The sequence below is a fragment of the Pogona vitticeps genome, chromosome 4 (genome assembly GCF_051106095.1).
Source record: "Pogona vitticeps strain Pit_001003342236 chromosome 4, PviZW2.1, whole genome shotgun sequence".
Taxonomy (NCBI): domain Eukaryota; kingdom Metazoa; phylum Chordata; class Lepidosauria; order Squamata; family Agamidae; genus Pogona; species Pogona vitticeps.
Window position 1 is genome coordinate 33,156,498 of NC_135786.1, and position 10,272 is coordinate 33,166,769.

The 10,272-nt window shown below is 39.9% G+C and overlaps 1 protein-coding gene across 4 annotated transcripts in view; it reads right to left on the reverse strand.

Moving 5' to 3' along the window:
• Positions 1-10,169, reverse strand: part of RALY (RALY heterogeneous nuclear ribonucleoprotein) — a 283,434-nt gene extending 273,265 nt beyond the window's left edge. For 2 of the 4 annotated variants that reach the window (XM_072997020.2, XM_072997018.2), the window contains exon 1: positions 9,986-10,169. The gene's annotated coding sequence lies outside the window, so the exon portion shown is untranslated. Of the gene's footprint in view, positions 1-6,502; positions 6,580-9,985 lie in introns of all 4 variants that reach the window. The other 2 variants (XM_078393244.1, XM_078393243.1) reach the window with 2 other exon arrangements.
• Positions 10,170-10,272: the final 103 nt, after the last annotated feature.

A 10,272-nucleotide genomic window follows, 5' to 3' on the forward strand; every position in this document is an offset into this window, starting at 1 on the left:
AGCCTTAGAATATTTTGAAAGATTTCCTGTACCTACGCGATCTTCTGTAAAACTGGATCACACAAAAACTTGCACTACTTTCATTCTATTTTGATGGAAATCTTTTAAACCATTTTGAATTGTTTAGATTTTGTTATTGTTAGCTAAGTTGCTTTTATTTCTTTTGAATACAGAGCAACATTTTTTTAACAAACAAAGAACCAGGCAAGAGGAATGTATACATTTTTAATATACCCTTTCAATCCTGCCTTAGTAACAATCATAAAATGGGCATTGTAAGGAGAGTATATTTTTCATATCAGTAGTGAATAGGCTGCTCATACCAGGAATGTTAAGTTGTGAAGTCTGTGTCCAGGGCAGGCTGTGCAACTCCAAGGTTGCCTCTCATTGGATGTTTGTGCTATACTCTAAAAACAAAGACTTGGTAAGTGAAATTCAGTTTTCACTTACCATTGTCGTTTGCTTCCTGGTGGAGAAAGAGTAGGTTCTTAGTATGCATAATTAGTATGTTTTCAATTTAACAAGAGCTTAAGCATTGGATCTGATGGGTCTGGGAGTGATTTTCAACGGAAATGGCAGCTACTGAGGTTCATTAGATTTTTTATCAAGAAGGTCATTTTTAACAAGGAACTAGGTAAGTGGGTTCCTAAAATTAATAAGGAAGCTATTTGTTCTTGGCAGTCTTTGCAGCTGTGCCTCCACATGGAAATGCATGGGAACTTTGATTCCCGTCATCTTTTTGACCAGCCAAATTTGTTGCAATTAAAATCCTTTACAATTATCCAGTGGTGCTTCTGACAAGGAACAAAGAATGACTAACCTTGAAATATTAGATCCCCTCCTATGCACACTTTCTCAGAAGTCAACACCCCTTTCTCTAGATGAAGTACTTTACTCAATATGAATTACTTTCAGTTAAGTGAACAAACAATTTATAGTGATATTTCAACAAGAAAACTAACCTTCTAAATATTTAAACTTTGCCATGATGTAAAGAACATCAAGGATAAAAACTGGGCTATTTAAAGGGCAAGAGAATGCTGTTAGCAACAACCATTTTTAAAAACTGTGCACTTTCTTGTGCTACCTTAGTTGTCATGTAAACATTCCAAAACTTGCTAGAGAGATGGTGGAGGTTCAGCCTCACAAGATGAACTGATCAGCTCTCCCAGATATGCAACATCAATTTCTGGACAATTTTGTTGCACCATCCAAAAAGGAAGCTTGCTTAGAGCTTGAGGAAGTGAATTTCATCCATGAAAGCTTGCTATTTGTTTAATTTTTTAGTGGGCCAATAAAAGGTATTATCTACTCTTGCATTTGTATAATCTTTAGGACCACACCAGCCCTTTCCTTTTTTGTTCTGGTCTATTTTTATTGAGTTTTACAAATTTCTTTCCAATATACACATTCATTTCACCACTATTACCCCGTCTCCCCAAAAATAAGACCTAACCTGAAAATAAGCCGTAGTATGATTTTTCAGGATGCTCGAAATATAAGCCCTACCCCCAAAATAAGACCTAGTTAAGTGAAACCCCACCCTCCACCATTGTGCAGCATTGTGCAGCAACCAGAAGATGTGCTGCTCCTGTCCTCTGAAGATGCCGGCCAAGGAGACTTGCGAAATATTAGGAAAAACAACCTTCAGAACATGGCCAAAGAGCCTGAATAACCCACAACAACCAACCAGAAGATGACATGACTGTAAAATAAAGCATCCCCTGAAAATAAGCCCTAATGCTTTTTTTTGGAGCAAAAATTAATATAAGACCCTATCTTATTTTTGGGGAAACACAGCAGTAGGAAATATTGATATGTCCTTTGATCTGGGATGGGTCCAGTCACTTTGCTATCATAATGTGCAACAGCCAATGACAAAGTTTTCTTTTTTATTACATAGGAGTCCCTAGCAAAGAAGTGGTATACTAGCAGAGGCAGAGCCATTAACAAAAATTGTTCATTTTTACCATTATCCATATGATAATGGTAAAAATGAACAATTATTTGGCCCACTGCATCAGCAAGGATGTAAATGGATCAGAAACATGAATGCCTGTGCTAACATTACTTTATAAACTATGAGACTACATTACTAGTTCTATTCAGTTCTCTCTCTTTACGTAGGCCAGCAGTGTCGCACATAGATCCCAGGACCCTGAAGTCTGTCATCTCTACTTTAAAATACAATGACAATACTATAATCACCTTCTCCTTGCATGTTGCAGATTTTTTTAAAAAAATAACCTAGTTTATTATTATTTTTATTATTATTAAAAACAAAGAACAGAATCAACTCATTTTCAAAAATGCCTGAATAAGCAGACTGTATAAATCTGCATCTGCCATGAAAACTTTGATATCTCATTGAAGACCAGTGGTTCTTAGACTTTTAAACTCCCAGAAGCCTTCACCACTAGTTATACTGATCAGGATTTCTCAGAGTTGTAGTCCAAGAACATCCGGGGACCTGTGAGGCCCCCAAAATGGAGGCCTTAGTGGGAGTGCCGTCGCTCTCAAAGAAAACCCTTCACACGCAGACATCCCCACCTCCGTCCCCAACGCGTCGGGAAGAGAAAGGCGTGGAGACCCCAGACTGGGAGCAAGAAGTCGCCGAACCCCTTACCTTAAATAAGGGGGTAGATACGGTAGATTTGGAGGCGACTATGAAAGGGTTAACCCTTACCCCGGAACCCGGGGAATCTTTGGCGGGAAGACGGAGGGAGGAGATTGAGGCAGCGGCGGGAGATATAAGAGGTAAGCCGGCGGAGATACCGGGGGGATGGGAGTGGATCTGGATGGAGGATCCCTGGACCCACAAATGGGAGCAGGTCCGTGTCCCCCATGAAGAGGCAGAGAAACGCCGTCAGCTTGGGCTGAAGCCTTGCCCTTCGTACTGGGGTGAGACCAAGGCCAAGGAGTGGAGAAGGAAGCTCCGGGAAGAAAGGGAAGCTGTAGCCCGTGAGCTAGAAAGGAAAAGACAATGGCATATAGCCGAATTGAGGAAGCTGGGGGGTTACCCAGCCCCTGGGGAGTCGAAGGAGGAGACGGGTCGTCCTGGGGTGAGTGAAGCGGGGATGAAGACACTTTACCGCTGATATCTCTGGACGAAGAACTGGACCCTGGGCAGGGGACTGTGCCGTTATTAACAGGACCTTGGAACCCAGAGACGACAAACTCTTTTATAAATGGTTTACGGATCCCGTTAAAGCCGAGCAATATGTTACCAGAATCTTTGAACCCCTTTTTAGGGGTGAACCCTGTTGGAGTTGATGTTGCAATAAATACGGAACCATTTGATTTACCTCAACCGACTCATCCCCAAGGTTGGGAACCACTAGTCTAAACAAAGGCCCAGATTTAACAACTTGTTTGGTAATGTAGTGGAACTGTATAATATTAGTGAGCATATCTGGTGGAACAAAAAGCAAATAATCACCAACCAACAATGCATGATGTAAAGCAGTCAGACATATTTTTTAGGTAGGAGAAAAAAAAACACCTTATTTATCTGGATATCTTACAGTTGAATCCTATGCATCTGTACATAGAAGTCCTAAAATGGAGTTTATTCACAGGAAACTGGATTAATTAAATCCTTAATTTGTGCAATTCTTATGGATCCTATTTTTGCTGTTGCATTCCACCCCTATAGATGTTATGTTTTTGCCTGCCACAGAATCCTGACAGAAGAAATGGGCCTTCTCTGTCAGAAGGTGTAGAACTCACTTCCATGGGAGGTCAGCCTGGCCCCCTCTCTGGTGTCATTCCACAAGCAGGCAAAGATATTTCTGTTCAGCTGGCTTTTTCTAGGTGGCTAAAAGAGGGGCTTCGCTCTTTGTTTTGGACTTTCTTTTCCCTTTCCAGTTTTTATATCGTTTGTTTTAATATTGTAAGCTGCCTTGAGTTCTCTTGACGAAAACGGCGGGGTGTAAATATTTTAAATAAATAATTATTGAGAATCCTGATTGCTAAACACCAACCGTAACAAGAATTTTACATCCATGTTGAAAGGTCAGATATTCAATCCTTGTATTTTGAGGAAAGACATTCTTAACGGGATGCAAGAGTATCAGAATAAAAATAAAAAAGCCATTTCTTCAGTACATAAATGTTCATCAATTTGTAGCTACATTAAGTAACAGATTACTTCTACAAAATAGCAAATATGATAGCAGAACAAACACAGCAAGAACTTTCATAGTGCCGAATCTCATACACTACTTTTCAGAGTGGAGGGTGATGACATATTGACTGCACATCACATGGAAAGCTAACACATGATGTCTGTGCATGTGTGAATCAGCTCTTCAAAGCAGACTTAAAACAAATGAAAATAATATTACCAAGGCTGCACTGGAAAACAGTTTCAGGACAGTTTGCAGCACTCACATAATTCAATATGCTATAAATAGACTACAGAAACAGGCAGACTTAAACTCTGAAAAAAATTGGAGCATTAATTTAGAAAATTTCCACTAATCTATTTTCTTCTCCTTTGCTCATACGAATTAGCTTGCCCATGGGCATCCCATCTGTAAAACTAATCCCACTTCCTTTTGCCAAAGCTCTACAATGCTAAAATGTTGCTCCTCACAAGTCACCCTCATTTGGTCTTCTGCAAAAGCAGCCGGAATTAGGTTTCCTTAATAGATTCAGCAGGTGGAAATATGCCCTTGTAATTAAAATACACACTTCAATCTTGAGGCTTGCGACAACTTTTCAATTTGAACTCAAAAGCATGCTAAGTAAGTGGGGGAAAGAAAATGAGTAGAGCAAACTAACCTAACCAAATGAAAATGTGTTCTTATGCAACATAGATCAGCTTAATCACAGATGACAACTTCTGAAAACCTTTGCTTTGAATTCATCCCTGGCATTTTTCTAGGCCAGCCTGAAAACAAAAGCGTTGTCTTCTTAAAATGCAACAGCCTCAGGCATCTTTGCAAAAATAAAAAAAAGTTACATGCCTTAGTTCTGGGGAAAAAAAATCTCTGTGCCTATTGCCTTTCAGCGTCTCCCTAAAAGCTTCTCTCTACAATTTTGCTATGTTCAGATTATCCAGATCAGCATGAATTCTACAGATTAACCTACTCCTATAAATATAGGTATGAAAAGTGTAGGTTTAGGATTACATTTTAACTACCTCATTACAGCTTTATGGGTTAGAAGAAAATCGCTTGTTATTAACCCAAGACACTCTTGCCTAGTAAAGTTTTATGAATTTAAAAAGCATTTGCTATGGCAATATATGCAAAAGCTACATCTATTCAGCTCATTATTTTAGACTTTGCTACTCTTCCACCCTCTCTTTCCAATGTTTTGCTTGTTAAATGCACCCTTTCTATCACCAAATCCTTCCCAAGTCCCTCATACTAATTTTTGTTGCTGCCATATCCCCAACAAGACTCAACCCCACAGACAAATAGTTTGTAATTACACCTGAAATACAATTTCTCTTGAGATTTTATGTTACAGAATATTTTCCTGCACACTTCAAGCTGATTCTTGGGGATGAAAATGCAGATGCCAGAGCCCACGTTGACTTTGAGCTGAAACACATAGCTGAAACTTCGTGTTGACCATTAATCAAATGAAGATCAGGACCAATGGAATGAGGCTTACCAATTATGAAGAATCAGGAAATGCTACATAATTATGTGCTTCCTTCTTTCTAACCACACTCTCTATCCATGTAAAATACTCCAACTGGCATTAACCAAAACTGAGGATTATATACTGAGACTACTGTTGATAATGGTTGTTAATCGCGGTTTCATTCCATATTAGCCAAGATTCAAAATTACTGTTATCCAATAGCCACAATCAGGAGAAAAGCTGTCTGTTTTTGCATTGTCCTCAAATATATTCCTCTCAACTCTCTTCTATCCCACCCTCTACCTACAACAGAGGTAGAAGAGTATACCCTCGTACACATCCTCCATCCCCACCAAAAGTTCACCTCAAAATGGTAGATCATACCCACAGAACCTTCAGGGGCACAATTTGCCTCTGGAATTTAATATTGGCTTTTCAGACCTGTTTTAGTTATGAAAGAACTTCCTTTTTGCATCCCAGAATCCAGAACTGACTGGCAAATTTACCTTTCATGGGAGTTACAATGATTAATGAACAGTATCTGGTATACTTTTGAATACTGTAAAGCTGTTTTTGCCAACTTAAGTCTCTTCCATGATTTTGACTACCACTCCTGTAATCCCAGATAGTCAGCTCGGGATTATGGGAATTGCAGCCCAATACTTCTGGAGACCACGAGATTGCAAAAGGCTTCCATAAAGTAGATAAATATCACAGGACCTTTTGTTAGTTTCACAAGATCTTGGCTATCAAGAAGGAAGTGAATTTACTGATTTCCTTTGGCTTAAACTTTGCATTTAGCTGAACGCCTAACATTTCTACATGCATCTGTTATCATTACGACATACAGCCATCATAATTAATCAAAATGTTCTGGTTCTTGATCAAATGAATTTGTAATTGCCTGGTTTGAAGTCTTGCTCTTGGCTCTGTGTAGTGTTTATTTTCATTGAAGGACTGAGGTACATCATTTTCTCCTTTCTGAAAAAAACCCTGATCTTTATCAGCAGTGTTAACTTTCCCTTCAACTTTATGTAAACCGGAAGCCTGCAGCTAAAGTTTGATTTGATAAATGCCAACACACATGCGTACACACACACACACACAGTCCTAGCCACCTCCAGTCACCAGTCTATTTGATAATGTTCTCATTTGCTAATCTCTCTTGCCATCTCCCCCTCCAAATCCCTACTCTTTCTTTTTATGCCCTATCATACTTTCCCCTGCCATACAAGTTCTCATTACCCTTCCTGACACATTTGCTATTTGTAACAAGTCTTCCGGGCTGCAAGCACTATACAAGATAAAACATCCCTCCAAAATTGCTGTTATCTGCCTTTTCAGAAGAAGCAAGTAGTCCTTATGAGACTCACTTGCTTTGTTTTGCTATTCCCCTGAAATCCATCTACAACTTTATCTTGACAGTCAGAACCCACATGCATCCTGCACTGGCATTCTGCTAGGGTGCCAAGGAATATTAGTATACAATGTGCGCCTCTTGAGGAGACACCTCATTCAATGCAAGCCCAATTTCTTTCTTAACAAAACACACCTATAAATGTGAATAATACCAGTGACAAGCCACTATTGAAAGTGGGTAGCTTTTAAGACACTCTAAAGAGCTCTATTCTTGCTTCATTATTCAATGTTGTCTAGATTCTTCTTTATGCAACATAAATTCCTTTGCTGGTAGACATATTCTCTTTTGAGGTTTTCAAAATTAAAAAGAGAAGTACTAACAAAACCCAGCCAAGAAAGATTTTAGTTCTGTGCATCTGACAAGCACATCTTCACAGTCATGAACTAGCTAAATCCTCAGTGTGACATGTGCTTGTCTCTCCCCCTATCCCGGAAATGAATGGGACACCAAGTCTTGAGATTTCACTGCCTTGTGTCCTGTGAATGCGATTTAATGAACATACCATGAAAGTAAACATACAAAGCACTTTCAGAAAAGGGGGGAGAACCCTTATTGTAAGAAAGAAGCAGCAATAGCAACTAGTCGGAAAAAGCTGAACTGAACAGAACTGTGGCATCAATACTTTTAACCTAGAAAGCTATCAGTCTAGCATCTTCTATTCATCCCAACTTGCAAATCTGTTCAGCTATGATGTAGAGATTTAGTTCCATTGAACCAGTTTGCAGAGTGGGCAAAAAGAACAAAAACCTGGCTCTTAAGGCTGTCTGTTCAACGCCAACAGTTTCATGTACACTTGATTTGTTTTGTTTGAGAGACCACCATGTCAATTACGTTCTCAATTTATCTTTATTATTGACTCTTTTTGGAATGTTCTTGGTATGTTTATGGTACATCAGGTGACATATCAATTAGAAGTCCCTTTATGAAAGAGAATGCTTGAGAACTAGGAAAGTAAAGGGAAGTTTCAATGTAGCCCATTCAAGAAAAGCACTTGAAGAAACTGAGGTTTTGCAAAGATGGGAAAAAACTTGAAGGCGGTACTTGCAACCTTGGATTGTTTACTTCTATCAGTTTTTTTGCTATTTGAACTATTCTGCATATGCCAGGATTATCTTGAATCCTATTTGTTCAAACTGTGCCCGATTTTTGCAGCACTGTTGAGGGGCTAGAGTGTGAGATGTGACTGAGAAACACAGCTCTCAGTTGGTACCTTGGAACAAACATTTATGTGCTGAATGGGCATATTCTGCTTCAGTGCAATCAATTGCATGTTGATATTAAGTTCCCACATTTCAGTGTGTACCATGTACTTGCCTGCATAGGTACACACTACAGTATATGTATGGTACATTTTGAATTAAGTATGACATGTTTCTGAGGAGCAAGATGAAACTTCCTCATTGAGAGAACAGGGCAATAACCACTACAACGTTTGATTTAGATGCAAGAGGGCAAGGTTCCGTTTTCAGCTCAGTTCACTGCACAGCCTTAGGCAAATTCACAGACTCTCGGCTGCACCATTCCTTAGCCCACTCAAGGTTCTTAAGATGATGGAGAATTCAGACCATTACAGTGCATTTTGTGTACTGGAACCTCAAAATAGTACTATGTGCAGAAACCTTTCCTATCAGACTAAAATCGAGCAGTACAGCGGGATATGGGGAGGAACTATAAGCTAATGGAAGAGCAAAAGCCAGACAACCCCTGGCACCTCCAACCAAAAAACAAAACAAAACAAAAAAACAATATCAAGTAATTGGAAAAATACTTCTGCTGAAGAGCTGCTTCTAGTCATAAACAATACTGAGCTAGGTGGACAAGAAGCCTAACCTGGTAATGCAGCTTCCTATGCAGTACATGTTAAAAGTTTGTTTGCTATTCAGGTCTTAACCCTCAGCCCTATAAATCCAATTTAACATGTCTGGGACTGGATTATTCAGAGACTACCTGGTGGCAAAGGGGCAATTGTGACTTAGGAACACTTAAGAGGTTCCGTTTTAAAATTTAAATTATTTGAATGGTGGCAGGGGAGGGGGGAAGGAGTGCACCATGTCAGGGCTGCTCTACAAATAACAGACTCAATTGCTACCATCAGTCAACCTGACAGGTATCAGACAGAACAGTCACACAATGTATTTCATGAAGAAACCAACACACCTGCATTAGACACACTTCAGTGCTAATGCAAACACATGTTGGGTGGCTGCTTTTATTCATTTTGGTGGTTCTTTTATACAGAAAGGGATGTTTTAAAGTACACCGGAGGTGCTCTGAGATACAGGGAGGAAACCTGCTCCTCTTCTACTGCCTATCCCTGCTGGCACACGGTACCTCCTGTCTCTTTACCCCCTCTAGACTCACCACAAAACTAAAAACAGGTGGAAAGTATGGACAGCACAAAACATTTCAAAATCCAGTTTGCAAAGAACCATTCAAAAAGAGAGAGGAAAAGATTTCAGTCATATCCAAGTTCTTAAAAAAAACAAAGCCAAGAAAGTGCTATTTAATTTGGCAGACACAAGAACTAAAAACAGGTTAGTAATAAAGAAAGGGGAAAATATTGAAGAGTTAAAAGACAAAAGAAAAGAACACACACGAGTCAAACATTTGAAGAAGAAAAGAGTAAAAAATAGAGTGGGTGGAGGGCATAAGGTGGGGCTATAAAAACCGAGCTAACTGTTTCAAAGGGAAAACAGAAAGGGGTTAAGCAAAGGAAAAAATTAGTTGAAAGGTGGGGTGTTGGGAGAGTAAAAAAGGTGGTAAACTCAGTTGCTACACCTCACACTGAAAGCACAACAAACGAACAACCCCCAAAACACGAAAGAAATCAGGAACTCGTCCCTTTTAAAAAGCCACAGAACATCACCAAAAAAGTAACTCCCGAGTAATCTGTTGTTGGGATTTGAAAAGAGCAAAGGGGGGAAAACAGTTGGAGGAGGAGAAGAAGAAAGAAAAAAAAATACTCACCAAGCAAGAAAATTTTCAGAAGTAAAAATTTCAAAGAAGTGCGTGAGAGACAGGGAGGGAGGAAAGAGTAAGAGAGCCACCAACATATACACACACAGAGAGAGAAACAGCCCAGCAGCAGCCCAAGCCACCGCTGGCTTTCCCAACCAGCACCAGCTGCCAACTCGGCCAAGCTCCGAGCACACTGACAGAGCTTCGAGCCCCGGCGCTAAGAGTCCTTGCAGCGGAAGACACCATTGCTAGGATTCAGCGCGGGGGGGGACCTCCAGGGAAGGAACCCAAAGGAC